General features: G+C 41.2%; 1 long non-coding RNA gene across 1 annotated transcript; it reads left to right on the top strand.

Moving 5' to 3' along the window:
- Nucleotides 1–930: 930 nt before the first annotated feature.
- On the top strand, nucleotides 931–17,484 carry LOC122998508. The gene is made up of 4 exons (XR_006407443.1): nucleotides 931–1,083; nucleotides 11,287–11,339; nucleotides 15,289–16,326; nucleotides 16,635–17,484. It is a non-coding gene; the product is annotated as an uncharacterized LOC122998508 (long non-coding RNA).
- Nucleotides 17,485–19,440: the final 1,956 nt, after the last annotated feature.

Raw genomic sequence — 19,440 nt, 5'->3', positions numbered from 1 at the left:
ATTAGTGCCGCGTATCTAATTTTCCTAGGATTCTCTCATTACCATACTTATCTGGCAGGGCCTTTTTTAATTGGAGATACACAGGACATAAAGTTTGTGAATAGGTTTCGGATGCTCTCAACTTGAGAGGGATTAGGCTACATATCTGCTATCCACTCCGCTCATATACAGACACTGGAGCCAGTTAAAACACTCTGACAAGGAGGAAGAATCGCTCCTCATCTGCAAATTTCCCCCTCATTCTCTTCTCTTTTCCTTCACCGGCCCCGCAAAGGGAATAGGAGAATCAATTAAAGGCACACATAACAGAGAGAGACAGCAAGCCTTTTAGTGCTTAGGTTAATGGTGAGTTATTGTATGAGAATGACTCTGTGAACATTGCTTAATTTCCCCTCCCTCCTACCCTCCCTTCCTCTCTGTCTCTCTTCTCGCTGTGGTTAATAGCTATTTTAAGAGCAATATGATGTATTACTCGGGGCTCTCTCGGGGGAAACCCGGGGGGCTCCTGTACTGAATCCATTTAAGACGCCATGGCGATTCCACGGTCACACTCGGCCCTATTCAAACAGCGCTCACACACCACCTCCACCCCCTGAATTTAATGGGAAATTAACCATTCAGAGATGTATTTAAATTCCAACTGTAATCTTGGCCAAATGATGAGTAAAACACAGGGTTCCTGAGGCCGTAGGTATGCAGCAGTGGCTCCCTGGGTATTAGGTCTCAGGTTAAAGAGAGGTTAGCAGATAGCAGTCCCTCTAGTGCCAGTAGAATAAGGCTGGGACAGCTCACTGTGGACCAGCTGACTAAATAATGACATTTTAGTCCTTATGAGCTGCGTGGAAATTAGAGATGGCTCATTGTGACATAATGAATACATTAATATTAAAGCTGCACTAATGATTGAGCTGTGAGGAGAATGAAATTTTTTCAGGCTAAAAATTGCACATGATTGATACCTAATGGCTTTGCAAAGCTGATATAGCTAACGTGTTAGCCATGTATTACCCGTTCACACGTCCAACAGACGAGGAAGAGACATTGGCATTCCTTGCTTCCTTCCTTGTGTTGCTGTCCAAACTGGTGAGTGTACTCCTTCTAGCTTTGTTTAGGTCTCATCTCACTCCTAGCAAAAATAAATATTTAGCACACTCTTTAGCACGAGCTAGTTGTTTACAGTCTACCGTTTGGTGCTGAGCAGATAGTGTACATCATGTTTATGACCAAGTGTTTGCGCCAAAAACAGCTGCCTGCTCACTGATGAGAGCAGTGAGAGTGAATCAAAACAGTAAAGCAGGCTGTACAACCAAAACAATAAGCTAAATGATGCTAAAATGCTCCACAGAGGCAAGGGGAACTGCAGTTGGGGATAATTTTCTGTGTATTTGTCACTACAAGCGACCCCTTTCACATTGTTCATATGAAAATATTGATTAGTTCAGTTTTAAAGGACCAGTGTGTAGGATTTAGCGGCACCTAGCTGTGAAGTTGCAGATTGCAATCAAATGAATACCCCTCCCCTCACCCTCCCCTTCCAAGTGTGTAGGTGAACCTATGGTGGCCACGAAATTTGCCAAAAATGCGAGAGGTCCTCTCTAGAACCAGTGTTTGATTTTTGATTTACTGTAGAAACATGGCGGTACAACATGGCGGGCTCCGCAGGAGAGGACTTGCTCCCTATGTTGATATAAAGGGCTCATTCTAAGGTAGTGAAAACACAATGATTCTTAATTTCAGGTGATTATACACTAATCAAAATATACATATGAATATTATATTCCATTTCTGCCATGCCCGTTCCACTAGATGCCACTAAATTCTACACACTGCACCTTTAAGTGTTTGTCCAGGACTGTACCAGTTGATACTTACCCAGTAAATGTTCCCACTATAAATTACTATTAATTTAATTTGTTAGCATGAAACATAAATATCAGAAAGGTGAGGATATGATTTTCCTCCACAGCTTCAGGGATATTAAGCTGCAAAATATAGTGCCTTTAATGCTGCCTTAAAGAGCTGCTAACCCACTTAAAAAATAACATTTGTTTGCAGTGGAAAATTTATGTCTCAACCTTTTCTGGCCCATGACACCATCTTTACGGCTCTTTTTTTCCTTTACTTTTTTCTCCTTATACGCTAAGTTTTTGGAATTATTTTCCTTCCCATTAAGACATCAAACCTACTGTATTTTTCTGGATTTTCAAGGCCCCTGAAATCTCAATCAGCTTCTTACTATAAGCAGCGCAGTCCCACATGAACACACTTTCATCCGAAGCCTGGCTGTTCTCACTGGTCTGAAGTGGGCGAGTGTCAGTTAGAAAAAAAGGTGATGTCACTTATGTCTATGCACCCATTTTCATTTAGCAGCGTATGAATCTGAATCACAGTTTGGCAGTTTCTTATGTTACCATGGAGATACCACCAATCGAACCACACCCATAAGGTCCTGGTGAAGCAGATTAGCTGACTTCATGAGTGTTGAAGTCCTTATAACCTCATCAATATAAATTTAACTGCGGATTGTTTTGTATTAAAATTAATGTTGATTGTTTCTTATTATATTATTTTAGAAGAATACTTTCTGAATGTTTTCTGGTGCTTTAAATATATCACATAAATATCAATTAGTCAGTCTGTCTCTATATACTAAGTGACCACTCATGGGGACTCTAACTCTAAGGATGAGAAATTCTTGTCAATATGCTGTTTCAGTAGATAATTCTTAATATTACAAGTAAGTCAACACATTTATCTGTCAGAGCTCTTACTATAAGTCCGGCCTTCAGACAGAGCCAGACATCAGCGATGAGTACTTGTGGACTGTGGGTTTACAATGCATCCTTTTGGCCGCAAATGCAAAAAAATACCTTCAGTCATGCATGCAGGCATATGCACACCCACAACTGCGCACACACACACACACACACACACACATGCACAGACACACACTCATACAAAAGCGGGGAATCCAGGGCCCAGCTGTTTAGGCCTTCACACATGGCCAGTAGAGAAGGGGGGTGGGGGGGGTGCAGAGGAAAGTGGCCCCCAGCAAGTGTGATCATTGGAGGGTGAAGAGACCCAGTGAGGGTCCCAGTGGCCTGGGGGCGGTTTTAGCCAAATTATAAGTTTAAGCTTAGAGTGTGTGTATGTCTACATGAGGAAAGCATGCCTGCAGTACAAACCACATCTTTATGACCATTATGTTTCTGTGCATATGTGTTTGCCGCATGTGTATCCACGTGCGCTCTCCTCGTGTGTGTGTGCATCCTGTGTGATTAGGGTTTAATGGCGGCTGCAGCCCCGGTTCCAGCCTCGGTAATGAATGAACTATTACCTAATGAAATCTGAAGAATGCTTGGCAGCGGCGAGCCCAGTTGGCGCCGCACACCAGGAGCCGGTTCCAACACTCAGCAGTGATGCCATCGTATTTAGGACTGGCGTTTGTCGTTATGCGAGACGGGGGCCAATGTGTGCTCTGCCCTGATTGTTTGAGTATACTATCATTAGCAGGCTGGCTTTCAATGAGTCTTTCATCCCAGAGACAAGTGTTTGTTGAATGCTAACCAGGGTTACGCTGGTCAAAGGCTTTCCAGCACTTATGATGTAATTACAACATGTAGAACGCATATTTCACTCTTTGTTTCCTGTTATATTATCATACTGTAACTTAAGTGTATGATGATTTTTTTTTTAGTCTAGACTGTGAATTTACACCTGTTGGCTTCACATTTAGGCTTTATAATGATTTGCTTTTTTTATTTTCTTTTTGAAGGGGGGGGGGTATAGGATGAAAAGCATTTAATGGTGCACACATGAAAAGGAAAGTCATGCAGTTTTTCCCCCCACTCTAAAACATGCACTTAATATTTTTTTTTGCTTAGAGGCAAGTTGGAAAATTAGGGGCACAAATCAGTTTGGGATTTTTCTGGTCTCATGTACAGTATGATGAAGGTGAAATATCCACCCCCTGCTGCACACACACACACACACACACACACACACACACACACATATTCTTCTGTGTTTTCATAATGCTGTAAGGAGGGTCTTAATGTGTTCCACAACTGCTGGTGAAGTATGTGTGTGTCTCTGTGTGTGTGTGTTTGGGAGGGAGGGAGGGGGGGTTGGTATATATTTGGGCATGTGCACACGTTCACACACATCCACATGAATGAGTAATTGCATACATTGAGCACATTGGCAAAGGCATGATGCTGCACACACACACGCCTCCCTGAATACCACACACATACACATTAGAAGGTCTTTCTCTCTCTCGCTCTCTCTCTCTCTACACACACACACACACACACACACACACACACACAATGCGCGGGGTGTGTGTGTCAAAGTAAAACTTTGCTTACTTTGTCAATGTCATCATACTGCCCTCTTTTGTCAGCGAGAGTCAGAGAGAATGCAATAAAAAAAATATTTTTCTTCTCTCCCCTCCGCCTGTCAAGCAGCATTTTACTTTAACTATCATTTAATGCTCCAGTGGATGGATTCTTGTTTGTATTTGCTTCATTTGTTTGTATCATTTCTGCACACCTACAGTAGTAACGGGTGGCACACAAAGGAGAGTGCATGCGTGTGTGTGTGTGTGTGTGTGTGAGTGCGTCGTACAGAGAGAAAACTCATCTAATGACTGCAAATTAGAATGCGAGGCAAAAAATTACCCTCTGCTCCGTAATTTAAATGTAACCCTGGTTATATATGCAGCGCCCAGTAATTGTTAATCAATAGTGTATTGAGTTTTACATCCAGTCACTAACCTTTGTGGCTTTACTTGATCAGCCGGCAGTGTTGTGGTGTCAATCACTCCGGGGTCGGTGATCGTTTCAAGCCGATCAACGTCTCTATCGGCGTGTCAAAAATAAGCAGTAAGGCTGCGCTGTCTCTCTGTGGGGATCTGCAGTGTTGTAGTTGTAGATTATTCACTTTAACACATCATGAAGAGCATACTGTAAAAAAAAGGCCTATCAGAGATGGTTCTAACCCTCTACTGTTCATACTCTGCCCCCAGATTAAGCATCACTTTATAGTTCGTCTCTATGCCGTATTTGCAATCACACATCTTTATTAGCATTCATCAGTCTTTATCAATCATGAATAAATTGGAGACTAGTCCTTAATGAATGTTTCAGAGAGCAGGGAGAGTGTGTCTCGGATTTTACAGCACTTTATATGTGGAGAAACATTCACAGTCGTATCATACTGCAGAGACAACAGAACATACAGTAACACTCGTGATTTGAATGGATTTTACAGAATGTGAAGGAAGCAAGTAATGTTGGATGTATCATAACCGCTGTAACTATCAATCAGTCTCTCATTGCTACATTATAAAACAGCACATGCTTACATATACACTCTTACAGTTTATTGCCAATTACAGAATTCAAGAAATGTTTCCTTTGAAGGTTCTGATGTTCAGTTTTTTGTTGAAACTGTTTCAGATTCAACTTAATGCTTATTCTGGAGACTGAAGTTTATGCTGCTGTTTAATTCCATTGTGTTACATGGAGAGGTGTTTCTTCCCTCACTCATATAATGGACAAAATATTAGAAACACCTCAAACACCCCTCCATTAGGACTGCAACAAATTATTATTTTCATTCATCAATTAATCTGCAGATTTTTTTTTCCAGATTAACTGATTGTTTGACCCTGAATAAAAAAAAAGAGAGAGATCAATGCACCGCACCTCAAGAAAAGACAAGCAAACAGACATGTGTTTTTTTTCTTATGTTCAATGTGTTGAGCGGTTTCAGCCAACATAGAGTCCAAAAGTCAAATATATTTAATTTACGATCACATAAGACGAAGAAAAGAGAGAAAACTGTTACAAATTCTGCAGTTTTATCAAAATAGTTGCCAATTCTTTTTCTATGGATGGAGTAATTGACTTAATCCATTTATACCCATAGATATGTCAAGACACCCCATGACCTCTGTTCAATATATTCCTCTTTCATTGTTTTGAGATTCCTCAGTGACACTTCTACAGTCTCCAGGAGGAAATGTAGTAATATGGTAGGAACACAGGTATGTCTTATGATAGTGTTAAGATTCCCCTTTAAACTCTGTCCTCACTGTCTCAATGAAAAGAAGATACACTCAGGGGTCAAGTCTGACCCTGAGGAGCCGCTATATGAACTTGTGTACCTGCTGTAGAAAATAGAACATTTTATAATACATTTTGTTTAGGAAAATCCATCAGGTTTCAGCTTAAAAGAATGTCATTTAGGTGTTTCCAAACATCAGAATGAGCTGGATTTGACTCAGACAGTATGTACTTTATGTGACTTTTTTGGGTGCAAAAATCCATAAGCTCTCCTTGTGAAAGCTACATTCATAATGAATACATTTTTACTATTTTTTTCTGGGGAAAAAAAAAAAAAAAATCAATTATATGTCATTTTTGAGTGCAACAAAACATGGACTTGTCACTCCAAGATAAATGCAAAAAATGAGAAAAGCTAGAAGGCAAAAGAAGAAGAAGAGTTGTGATCAGTAGTAAATAATTAAGATGAAGAAAGCAGAATAATTTAAAAGTACTACACATGCATGTGTGTTTGATATTCTTTATAAGTTGCAAATAACTGGGATTGATAAATACATGTGCAAATCATTTATTTCATGTCACAATATGAAACATGTCAGCAGTGAGGAGGCTGAGAGATGAAGCCTTGCAGTCTTCTTCCAAACACTGTCACACAGGACTGGTTTTTATAGAGAAGGGCTCCCCTAGTGGACACACCAGGTACCTCCCCCTCACCTCTCCTCACAACTCAATCTCTCACATTACAATGTCAGTGCTGCTCCGAGTCATTTCCACATGTATTATTTTGACTGGGAGAGGAAGTGGTGGATTAGACTCCTTTTTCTCTGACCCTATAATCCAGCTAAGCTGCTGCATCAATCAGCAGAACCTTTAAACCAGTCAGACCCAAGGTTCAGGCTGCCTCTAACCGGCCGTGGCATTGATTGACAGCCCCGAGGTAAAAAAGGAGAAAAGGTGACAGAGGAGAGGCCTGGACTGGCTGCTGCGCTGCCTCCGCATCATATGGGGGTCATTCAGACAGGATTCACACTTAACTGGAAATGTTTTGACGCTGGAAGTCACAGAGAGCCGGGCGTGCAATCACCGGAGGTGTTACAATCCCTGAATTTTATCTTGTGTCCCTCAGAGGTCTGTGTTTGTCACAATCCTCTTACTGATCATTGCTTCTTGGCCCGCTAATGCCATTAAAAAATCCAATCCACACCGGTTTATCCACTTAAGGGGACAATGGCTCTCATGAGCTGACCGCTGAGATTATACAGAGTAAATCCAGTCGGAGCAAGAGGTGAGAGTGATTGGTGTGATTTTTTTTTTTTTGGGGCGGTTCTTCATCTTTATCTGACCACTTCTTCTGATTTTATTATCTTATAGGAGCTTCTGAATTTGGATTATGAGAGTGAAATGTTTTCTTGTTTGGATAATAAACTCTTCTGTATACTTTTCATGTCCCTTTGAGGCTACCGAGCACTGCAAAAACTGCAAAACTAGAACTCATATGAGACGAGTGATGAACTTAAAATATCACCTTGTTCAGTGACTCACAATAGAGATAAATCATCCAAAAACGAAGGCGGGAAAAAGAGTAGATATAATACACACACGTTCCACTTAGACATCTGTGCATTTCATCAAAGCTGTGATGGTTTTTGAATAGTTGTGCTGTATGATGGATGTTTTAAAGACAGGAACTACCCTGAAAATCCAGTATCTACTAACAATTCAACCCGTGTGAAGGCGTTTTCAAATTCTGTCTTTACAGACGATATTCTGCACGTAACAGCTGCATCCCTGATTTTTATCCTTGTCTGGCTTCATTACCTTCATTTAGCTGTACACCCTCGTTGGTGGTATGTTGGTTGATTCTGCTTTCAGGAGGTTAATGCATGTTGTGGCAACTTAAGTATAAATTAATTTGGACTGAAGCTGATGAAAAAAAAAAAGTTTCACGCAGGTATTTATAGTCTTTAAAGCCGCGCTAATCACATCTTTATATTAAGGATAAATTAAATGAGTGTTTGTACCGCTGGTAGTGACAAACCCACAGAGAATTATCACCGACTTTACAGTTCCTCTCAGCTCTACAGAGATCTCTTTTTCAGCTCATCGTTTTGGTTTTTACGGCCTTCAGACTTTACTGTTCTGATTCAGTCTCACCTCTCATCACCCTCATAACATGTAACATAATATAACACAAGTCAAACTTTGACTTGTACTGGAGTCATTCTATACTGGATCTGCAGCTTCTCTTCCTCTCTCTTTTCAAAGCAGGCTACTAGTCTTCCTGTCTCTTGAATGCGGTTTTCTTTTATTGTATTATGGCTCTTTATCTTATCAATGCAACAGGAAAATGTAAACAGCAACAGAAGAGGAGATTATCTCTGGGTTTGTTACAATTAATGCTTTACTTTGTCTTGTCTTTTTTTTTTTTTTCTATAGGAACACTCAGTGTGAAACTCTGTTTTGGTGTTTAATGTTGTGTTGAATTGTGTGTCACCTCGAGGCTTAAACAGCAGACTTTCAGCTTCTTTAACAACAAGTGAGTGGTGTGCAGCGTTCACCGTGTCTCGTCTAGTTAAGGAATCTGTTAGTGCCGATGATAAAAGAAACACTTCGGTGGCCTTTTATAAGTTATTTAAGGTTATATGAGTTAGAATAGTGACATATTTTTATATGTTTTATATCTAAACATCATAATAAATCTCAGGGGCCCCTTTTAGTCAGTAGCTTGCCAGATGGTAACGTCCAACCCTGGTCATCCCAAGGCCGCGTCTATTGTCAAAGATGCAACACTTCATGGAATTCGACGGCATTTGCTGTAAGGACTCTCTCTTATCGACCTCACGGTCTGAAAAGCTCGATCGAGAGAGTTCAAGGATAAACGGAAAGGGCCCTCGACGTCCCCTTCCCCTTTCCTCTGCTATTAACCGTCTCATATTTTCCAAGGGTGGTCAAAGAGAACGTCAAGCATTCATCCACCACCTTCTACGGTGGGCGAAGTCCTTCACAGGGAGGCCGTGCTGTCGGACACATCCCTCCGCCGAACGACGCTCGCCACAGACAAAAGGGGCCTCTCCTCCGCTGTCAAGATAACGCCACGGCAAGCTATTGTAAAGTCACAAGGCTATTGTGTAGTTGCCGGTTTCGCAGAGGGCCCACATACAGTAGACACACACACAGAGACACTCCAGCACACACACACACACACACACACACACACACACACAAAGACGACAGAGAAATGTGACAGAATTGGACGCATCTACTCCTCTGAAGACGCTGCTGCTCGGGGAGGGAGAAAAGACGGGACCGAGCGAGGGGGGGCGGGGTGGGGGGGGGGGAACAAAAGAGGAACGTTTCAAAAAACACTTCTGAACGCCCAGATCAAAGGCAGCGGAGGAAAGAAAAGCGTGTGTGCAGAGAAGGGAAGAGAAAAAAAAAAAATCATAAATAGTGAGTAAACAAGCCAAAATGGAGTGAGTGGTTGAGCGAAGCAGGGAAAGAGAGGTGTCATAGCGTCTTAACCACGTCCACAAGGTGTCTTTTCCCGCCGCCGCGCAGACGAGGCCCGGGTTATCGCATGGCAGAAGTGACTTTTCTCTTGGTGTTGCGGAAGGCCGGCAGGTGTTTGTGTAGCGCGACGAGGCAGTTGCAGCCGAGTGAGGAGATAACAACCAGAAAAACAAGCCCTCCTCCTCCTCCTCCTCCTCCTCCTCCTCCTCCTCCTCCACCTCCTCGCCTTCTTTTCTTCTGTTTTTCTTTTTTTTTTTTTTTTTTCTTGAGTGGGGTTTTCTCAGGACGGCAACAATCACACAAACCCACAAGGTCGCCTGTTTCTGTTTCTCTCTTGCTCGGAATGGTACAAAAAAAAAAAAAGGCCACCATAAGAAACCAATATACACCCCAGTAATGTGTCCCAGTTGAAAGCAGAGGGGCCCCGGTGTGACATTTGCGGGAATTTTGCACCTTGTTTTCTACACTGCTGACCTTTCATCAGCTATTATTAAGGCGGGAAGCTATCGTTATGAGTGTGCCCGCCTCTGTCTGGGCTCTCTACTCATGCATAAGTGAAAGTCTTTTTTTTTTTTTTTACTTCCTTGTTACAGATGTAAGTTAAGACATTTTGATACTGAGGAAATTATCTATTTTTTCACAAATTGCGGCCGTGATGTCACCCTTACTTGAACTTCTGACAGACTCGAGTTCAGTTTCGTTAACCCCTCACTCACACATAAATGCTTTTATGACACATATTAGATGAAATGGCACAGCATGATTACTTTTCACTTTCTAGAGACTATGGGCAGCAGTGGAAACAGAAATGTTTGCAGAAAAAGGAGTCCTGAGAGGTCAGATCTTTAAATGTTATGTAACGGGGACAGTCCCAGTACCACACATGCAAAGTTGATGTAACATTTCCAGTTACCTTTTATTTATGTGTGTGAGATTATCTGTGTAGGAAGATATTTTCATGACACATGTATGACGACATTTAGACATCTGGACACCAACTACACATGATTCCAAAAACAACTAAAATGTTCTTTCAGCTTTTTTTAAACTGAATTTTTGACAAAATAATCTTAAACTTATAAAACTTTGAACTCATAAACTTCAAGGTTTTTCCAGAGCTTTAAAATAAAAAGATTACTTGAATTAAGATGATTTTATTTCCGAAGGTCAAAAGTGAACTTTCACACTCAAATAATATGTTATTTAGAGTTTAAAGTTCATGTGTCTCTTATTGTTTTGTGCCTTTTTCTTGTATCCAGTAGGCTTGTATTTATTTTGAAATCAATATAATAAATTACATAACTAAATGTATGATTTAACAGCAGGATAACAGCAGCACATTGCATCAATTCAACTAGAATCAGAAACTAATTTGCTAAGCTGCTGAGCTTATTACCTTTAAGCAAGACTAGATGAACTGTTTTCACACCAACATGATCATATTTAGATAAAACTTAATTTATGTTTGATCATAAACTGAAATACCAATATGTCAGTGCGTTAAAATTGATATTTACCTTGCTTTAGCTAATAGTTGGCTGTCTTTTAATTGCATAAAGACATGGATTAGAAGCAGTGGATAGACACACACACACACACACACAAAAAAAATCCATCATTTCCAGGCATGTTAATGTTTTGATATGTTTTATATAGTAAATCAAATATCTAATTAACATCTAGCCACTGTGTTTTTACTTTTTAGGGCAGATCCTGAATCCAGAAAAGTAAAGCAGAGGTTACAAGAGACTTTTTCAGGTAAGTTGAACGCTTTCCTTCCTCCTTACATTTACAGCGTTGCCGCTCCCTCCTCTGAATATCCTCTGTGCTCGCTAATAGAATTACACCCAGATTCCACTTTTGATCACAGAGGGGAGGCAACAATAACACATAATGAATACAGCCACCTAATAACCAGATGCTGGAAACACTCCTCACACAATTTAGCCATTTCACAATCAAATGGGAGCTTCTCGGGGGTAAATTCTCTTAATAGCGCTTTGCGATACAAATTGACCATGCTGGAGGAACCACAACAAACACACACACACATTCCCCTCATCAGCTTTTTGAGGCTCACCAGTTACGGGAGAAACAATCAAGGGTTTTGTTGAGTTTTTTTTTTTGCTCAGCTGACCTCAAACTTACAGACTTGTGAGACAGGAAAATGGCTGCACACACACACACACACGCCTACCTGCAGCATCTGACTGCATGGCAGATTAACAGCTGTTCCGGAGGGGAGACGTGGCTGCAGCACAATACACAATAAGATATTGTGTTTGCTTTGTTTTAGCTGATGATGTAAGGCTAATAAACACTCTTTCCCCCCCTTTTTTTTTAAACATTTTTTCAGCATTGAATTCTCTGGCTGACAATCCGAGATAATTGATATATCTTCCTCTTTCTTTTTCCTTTCTTTCCTCATAGCAAAGGCAGTTCAATTATTCATTTTCCTCACTACTGAGAGAAAGAGATATCCTATATGCCACAAAGCCTTAACACACACTGTCACAGTTAATGGAAGGAGCAATCAAATATTTTACAGAAAACCAAATATGCAGATGTGTCTGCAGCAATTTAGCGAGACATATTTTAGCGTGAGGGATCCGAGACGAGGGGGGGCGGGGGGGGGTGGTGGAGAGAGAGAGAGAGAGGGAGAAAAAAAAAAAAGGAAATGATACCGGGAAAAATCGAATGAGACGTTTGATGAATATTCGCCCATTGTTCCTCGGAATGTAAGTCGCCACCTACTTCAGAGGATCGGAAGAGGAAATAAGTCAAGCTCCTCGGAGCGCGGGGTGTGGCACGGCGGCATTAAGTGGCGTAATTAATAGTATTCTCACATATCTGGAGAAGTTATTAGGGTGCAGGGGGAGAGAAAGTCAGCGCCTAAAGAGGCTCTCAAATAGCACTCCAAGATTTGTCACTTCCAGCAGTCGTTTAATAGCTCATTTGAAACTGTTGACCCCAGTTAACAGAACAAGCCCATTTGAGCTCTTAGTGAATTAGTTCAGATTTAAATGGGCTAAATGAAATCCCGCTCTCCTACATACACACACAGATAGAGACACAGAGGCGTTTTGGAAGCTGGGAAACCGATCACAATTATTATTAGCAGTTTCACGGTTCTATCGGTGTGAGAGAAAGTCAACACAGAACATTCTGACATTTAGCTTTTTCTTCATCAGTTTCATCCACATACATCTTCTTCTCTCATATTTACCTGCAGGAAATTTAATGTACAGATAAAAAAAAAAAAAAAAAAGATCATCTCTGATAAGCATCCATTGTTGAAAATGACCTGAAAAATATCAGCAAATGTCATATGTATGAGGGAAAAACTGATATAATACCCTTGAGGAAATATTTGCCAATCTAAAAATTTCATACGGTAAATGTTAGCGTGAAACAGTGTGCTGCCAATAGAATCCAATTAAAGAAAGCCTCACAATGTTTTGAGGATTTTCACAAGAATGCCAGCAACTGGAGATATCGGTGCATAAATTAACTACAGCGGACTTAATTACAAACGAGAGAAGCAGGAGGTAGAGAAAGAGAAGAGAGAGATGTGGGCAAACAGGGAGGAATAGAGGTGTGGAGGGTTTTTTTTTCTTCTCTCTCTTTCTTACATCGATAACTCCAAAGTTGAAAAAAAAAAAAAAAAAATCTCGGAGACACTCACCCTGCTTTAGGCTCCTCCATCTGTCTCTGCTACACACACACACACACACACACACACACACACACACAGAGAGAGAGAGAGAGAGAGAGAGCAGAACACACACACTCTTCGTTCGGCCCTGCGGTCCAGCAGAAGCAGGTTAAAGGTGTCTTCTTCTTTTGTGGTCGTCCTACGGATCTCCCTCCAATTGTCTTGTTTGACGAATCTTAAAACACACACACACACACACACTCACACACACACTCATAGACTCTCTTAACCAAAGAATAAAACCAGACTTCCACTGTACCTCCTAAATTCTGCCTCAGAAGTTTGTACACGACAAAAAAAAAAAAAAAAAAAAAATTCATTTCCCTCCTCTGTGAATCAATTTCTTTCTTTTCTTTGCTTCTTTTTTTTTTTTTTTTTTTTTTTGGGTGATGGAAAAGGGAGGGGGGGGGGGGGGGAGAGGGTGGTGTTGGTGGGGAGGGTGGGGGGGGGGTGCTTCTTGTTTTATGCTTTTCACATAAATGTGATGCATAGACTCGGCTCGCTCATATCTGCCTGCATTGTACGTGGGCGGGTGTAAATCCTCATCTTCCTGTATATCCATTAGTAATGCAACACTCTAAAAATAAAGTGCGCCTCGGCGTATCAGTGCCTATGAACATGTTGCCTGTGTAATCACATTTTATATACTTCTTTTTTATCTGTTGTCAGGAGAGAGAGAGAGAGAAAGAGAGAGAGAGAGAGAGAGAGAGAGAGAGGAGGGATGGAGGGGAGTTTTGCAGGCGCCTCAGCAGTGGATTGCGGGCGCTGCAGCTCTGCATGGGTGTATAGATGGAGGCGATAGGCCAATTGTGAGAGCCGGGTTTTACCTTTTACCAAAAACTAGTATTATACCAGCAAGACCGGCTATATTGTGAAAGGTGAGATAAGTCCCCATTCCACCACCCCACCCACCCCTCCACACCTACCCCCATCTCCTCTCCATCCCTCCATCCTCTCCTCATCCTCTCTGCTGCACTGACACAAATCAGCATGCTTAGAATAAACTGCATAAGTTATCAGCTCCTTGGAAAGCAACGCATAAGGGGAGAGTAGCAGCAGGAAGAAAAAAAAAAAAAGAAGAAGAAGAAGAGACAGAGAGAGAGGGGAGACTTCTATCACTTAATGAAAAATAGCTTCCCTTTTGGACAGAACTTCATAGGGCTGCAATCAAGCCCTGGCCCCCACTTCTTGACGTGCAATCGAGGCAAATCAAGTCAGCATCTATTAATAATATTTCCCTGGCTCCTTTCATTCCAGCGCATGTCCTACCACTGTCAACGCTGTGATGGAGCACTGCCTTTATCTCCACCCCGGCCTGCTCTGTCACAGTGATAAACAATTCTAACAAGAATCAGAATAAAGATCTCCCCAGTAGACTCCCGGAGATAGAGGGGGCCCTTTTTTCTCATTTTCTAGACGGCAAAATTTAATCTAGTGCCTAGGTCCCCCCCACCCACCCCACCCCCCCATCCTCCCCTCCCCTCTTTCTTCTCCCCTCCTCCCTCTCCTCCCTCCTTCCTCCTCTGCTGCCCTCCCCATCTTCCTTTTTTCTCCTCTTCCTTCTTCCCTACTCTTTTTTTTTTTTTTTTTCCAAGCGTCACATTCAAAGAGATGCAAATTTTCACAGAGCTGGGACCTGATGGAGTTGGAGCGCAGAGTGAATGTCAAAGGGGGTGGAGGAGTAGAGTGTAGGAGGGGGGTGGAGTCACCCTCTCGCTCATTGGTCGGGCTCACTTCGACTCTCAATCGGGATAAATTGTTGGTGGAAAAAGGTGAAGCTAACATCTAGCCCCTAAAAAGAAAGGCTGGACAACTGCCCCCCCCCTCCGCCTCTTGAAGCTAGTAAGGAAGTAGAATCTGCAGCAGCGTCATCCAGCATTACATCAGGATAGAAGTGAACGCTCCTTTTTTTTTCTCCCCCTGCATGGGTTGAATATTTTCCCACTCGAGGGGTGTTAACCTGTGGGGTTTTTTTTTTTTTTTTCCTGCCAGATATGCCTCAACATTTAGACGGTGAAACTGATGGAGGTGATGAAATACTAAACGCTAAACTGTAAGCATGAATGTGAAAAAGCAAAAGTTTCATGAAGTGAGTCTTAGAATGTGAATGACATGAGCCTAAAGTGAAAGGAATCATCTGGGTTTTCCCGTGAGTTGAAACAGTGTGTGTGTGGAAGTAACGGTATGGAGAGGATGTAGGTGGGTTGAAGTGTTTTATAATTCCAATCAGTTCCCAAATCATTACAAATACTTTCATACAAGGAGTGAAGTTGTACTTTTGAGGTTTATAATTGTCTCCCTTTCAACCGTAAAGCTGCTCTAATCATATAATATCATATAATATGAAAGGAGTCGTTCCTACTGACACCCTCTCAGCTAAATGGACCGTTTTAATATCTTTCAGCTCATTATTTTGGTTTTTAAACTCATTCTCAGCACTCTCATCACCGCTGTACACCACCAAACAGCAGACAGACACAGTTAGACACTAGCTGGTGAACTTAGCGGCACACATTGAGCATTTCTCAGGAGTTGGTGGAGACCAAAACAGAGCAAGAGAGTGATTATTGGAAAATGTTAATTGTTAAATATAAATGAGTATTAATGCTTTGTGTCTGCTAGATGTGTAGATAGGCAACTGTTTGCCAAGACTTTAGCCAGAACAACTTTATAAGATGATAATATATAAAAACTACTTCAAACGGACCTTTTTAGAGATGATGTAATGGTTGATTTGATGTCTCCTGCTACTCAGTGTACTTTTAGTGTGTTTTATATATAGATGTATTTTCTTCTTCTGTATATGGTGTCTTTTAGTACCTTGAAAAGCATTCTGTAAAAATAATGTATTATAATATTATTATTATTTAGTTACCAGATCTTAAAGGAACAGTTCAACATTTTAGAAGAATATGCTTGCAAGTACAGAGCAGGTTTAACTTCTCTTGCATGTATAGTTACAGGCCCAAAGCACACTTCTGACATCCAACCTCCACCCACACCCATCAGTGCTGCTGGCTGAGGTCAGAGGTAAAAGTCAGACAGAACAGTTTCCAAACTTTCAGCTGGAGAAGGCAGTGAAACACTGTTTTCAACCTGGTGTTGAGTTACTCTTTAGTGAGATTTGGAGGTGTTGGTAGTCATATTTTTTTTAAACTTTTGACAGTCAGGTTAGCTGTTTCCCCCCTGCTTTCATCCTTCACGCTAAGCTAGTTTGTACTTAACACTTGGAAACGGAGCAAATAAGCATATTTCACAAAATGTTCAACTACTTTAAAAGGAGAGTTTTAGGTCTTCTCACTTTGGAAAAACTCATTTACAATTTCATCTCAACTCAGCGCTGAGGGAATGCTGAGGAGGAGTGGTGAGAGCAGGATGAAGCTTCATGACATGAAGGAGAGCCAGGAGACCTGGAGCAGAGCTGACAGTCAGAGAGGTCCTTTCTGGCTCATCACCTCAGACAGGAGCTGACAACTGGGAATGGCCTGCAGCCGATTAGGTGAGAAGGCATTGATCAGACTGGCCGGTGTGAAAAGCCTGCCAGCAGGTCAGCAGGCCACACCGCAACTCCAGGATGACAGGATGGAGCAGCGCTGACACTTATTTATTTAAATACTGTTTGGCATTCATCATTAAACTATATCTTGATCTTAAATGCTTCACATGTGGTGAGTTCAATATGACCTGCATTCAGTATTAACCCTTGACTTCCTCACTTTAAAAAGAAAAAAAAAATCTATACTCACATGCAGCTGGTGAATCACACAGGACACACTGCAGGTTTAAAAATGTGAACCCTATTGCTTTACTTTTATTTTGAAGGAAGTGATGGCAGCAACTTTTTATTGTCTTTAGGCTTTTCACAAGTTAGTTACTTTAGCTAATGTCATAAGCTAGTTAAGTAAGATACCATTATTTTCTTTGTTTACAGCACATTACAGCCAAGGCTAAGATCGTTTTTATCAGATTAAATATAAATTAAACATAACACATACAATAGAACTAGACCAATATATTAGCTTCCTGTAGATATATCAGTATCAGTCAGCTGATAAGTAACAAGAAACTGCAGTAAGGAAATGCTAAATGAGGTTTGAGTGTCACTATTATATACCACAGAGCTCTGACAAATTGATTTTCAACTGTAAATGCCCCATTCAGTACAATGCATACAGTATCTTGGTCACAATCGGGAAAAAAAATTAAAAAACAACAAATCTGTATAATCTATTGTGTGTTTGTGTTCTTTTTCGTTTGATTTTAAAAATATCTTTTTTTTTTTTGAAAACCCAGTATTGCTCGAGCTGTTGCTAAAAATTGATCGTTTGCTATCACAACAATAACAGAGTTGGAGTTGAACTTTAACCAATTCTGAGAATCTGAGTTAGCTCTGGTGGTCTTATACACCTACAGTAAAAATAATACATTATATATTATAATTATAATTTAAATTTAAATTATAATTGATTGCCAGAAGCGATTTTTACTACAAAAAGAATTTACTACAAGAAGAATTCACATATAAAGTTTAAGTAGTTTTGTCCTCTAAATCCCTGCAGAAGGCCTTATGCACTGTATAATGTACAAACATTAAACCCCCCATGTGCAGGACTGACGATGTGTGACTTTGGCGACTCCTACTTGTAGTGTCCAAACAGACACATCAACTGCATCAATCTTTGTTGGTAAAAATGAAATGAAAGGAAAATCCTGTGGTATCAAAATAACCTTCTATAAGCTCACAAAATTCAACACATAGGGGTTTTATGACATAATGGTTGATGCCAGTTTTAACCCACTAGTCCTCACAGGAAGAACACCCGTAGGTCTAAAATGCAGGCCAACAAATATGACCTATAGTTATATTTATTCCACATAGCAACCATAGTAATTATGACCCGGGGAAGTGGCGCAGTTCACCTGATGTCAGTATAAGGTGACTTGATAAGATGGTTTTTGCCTTGTCATGAGGAGGGTGGATGGCTAGATGGTGGACCTTACTGCAGACCACTGTTTGCTTCCTTTTCCCAACCACAAGTGTCAGCTTTTCAACCGTGAGGCGGGACATTTTTAAAAAAAAAACATAACATCATAGTTTTTACTGTTGCCTTGATGATGAAAGTTGCGTAACTAACCCGAACCCGAACCCAGTGGTTTTTGTGCCTAAACCTAACCAGACCTTAACTACAGTGTTGTCACACCATTGAACATCATTATTTTTTTTAACAGTAATTTGTAATGGTTTTGGTAATCCGGTGTGCATTACTACAGCGCTAGCCTGATTTAGATCTATACTGTTGTTTTTTATAAGGATGTGCTGGTTTTAACAGACACTCTAACTTTGGGCATGTTAGTCAATTGCATTACTTGTTTCAGTATTCAGTATTATACATTTTTTTAAAATAACCCTTTCATTTACTGGATACAATAAAGAGTAAGCTTCATTTTCAGAAAAGAATCCCACTTACAGAAGAATCAAATGTTCTATGAGTGGCCAAACCCCAGTTTGACCTACAGTCTAATATCATAAAGCTCCACACATGTTCTTTTGTTTTTCTCTCCTTGTTGTTTTTGGATTGTTTGGGATTACTCTTAACTCTCTGTCTGCTTCAACAGAAAGATTCAGGGTCCATGTTCTCCCTCCGTATGACCCACTGGCAAGTATAGCGAAGGAGTAAAGATGGATTACATGAGAACAGATCTGTGGTAGATGAGGTGAAAGACAGAAAGGAGAAAGAGTGAGGGGATGGGGGGAAAAGAGAAAGAGTGAGGGAGAGGATGAAAGAATGGAGGGAAGACAGGGGGACAGCCAGGAAGGGAGGAGGTAGGAAAGGCTGCTCAAGCCATCGGACAGGTGAGGGATGAGTCCGCTGAGGGAGGAGCAGTAAATAAAAGAGGTGACTGAGTGTGTGCCAAGGGAGGAGGAGTCTGTGCTGATGGAGGGGGGGTGGGAGGGGGGGTGGAAGAAAAGGACTTGGGAGGGGGGGGGGGCTGCCCACATATCCATCCCTCTTCCTCTTTCCATCCCCAGTCTATCTCTTCAACCCCCCCAATCCCTTTTCGTGACAGCTTCACACTCCGGATCAGTAGAGCTGGGGATCGTGCATCTAATCCGTTCCCTGATGCATTTTTAATTGTGCGGGA

Source organism: Thunnus albacares, chromosome 15 (genome assembly GCF_914725855.1).
Source record: "Thunnus albacares chromosome 15, fThuAlb1.1, whole genome shotgun sequence".
NCBI classification, from domain to species: Eukaryota; Metazoa; Chordata; class Actinopteri; order Scombriformes; family Scombridae; genus Thunnus; species Thunnus albacares.
Note: the sequence above shows the minus strand (reverse complement) of the source record. Positions and strands in the feature narration are given on the sequence as shown.